The sequence below is a fragment of the Anopheles stephensi genome, unplaced genomic scaffold (genome assembly GCF_013141755.1).
Source record: "Anopheles stephensi strain Indian unplaced genomic scaffold, UCI_ANSTEP_V1.0 ucontig146, whole genome shotgun sequence".
Lineage (NCBI taxonomy): Eukaryota > Metazoa > Arthropoda > Insecta > Diptera > Culicidae > Anopheles > Anopheles stephensi.
The window spans coordinates 55,001-55,765 of NW_023405065.1; positions in this window are offsets into that span (position 1 = coordinate 55,001).

The window sequence follows — 765 nt, forward strand, 5'->3', positions numbered from 1 at the left end:
GGGGACCGTTGCAGTCCCCAATCCCAACTAAATGAGCATTTGGGTGATTTCCCGTTCCTCTCGGAATGGGGGCGCCTATTGGCGAGAACACGCTGCTGCCCACATTGTAGCACGCGTGCAGCCCAGAACATCTAAGGGCATCACGGACCTGTTATCGCTCACTCTCACCTTGCTAAACACAAGTTGTCCCGCTAAGCAGGGCAAACTAGTGCGACGACCGCCCGCGAAGGCGCCGCCGCCCCGTAACGTCAGGTGCGCCCGGAGGCACACTGCTGACAGCGTTCTAGTTAGCTTGTTTGAGTCGCGTTCGTTATCGGAATTAACCAGACAAATCATTCCACGAACTAAGAACGGCCATGCACCACTACCCTTAAATTTGAGAAAGAGCTCTTAATCTGTCTTACCTCGATAAGTTCGGACCTGGTAAGTTTTCCCGTGTTGAGTCAAATTAAGCCGCAAGCTCCACTTCTTTTTTTTTTTTTTAAATTGCATTCGTTTATTCATTCAACTTTGCAACCATACTTCCCCCGGAACCCGATTTTGGTTTCCCGGAAGCTACTGAGAGCACCGAATGTAGTAGCGTCTCCCAATTGCTGATTGGCATCGTTTACGGTTAGAACTAGGGCGGTATCTAATCGCCTTCGATCCTCTAACTTTCGTTCTTGATTAATGAAAGCATCCATGGCAAACGCTTTCGCTTCAGTTGGTCCTACGACGGTCTACGAATTTCACCTCTCGCGCCGTAATACCAATGCCCCCAACTAC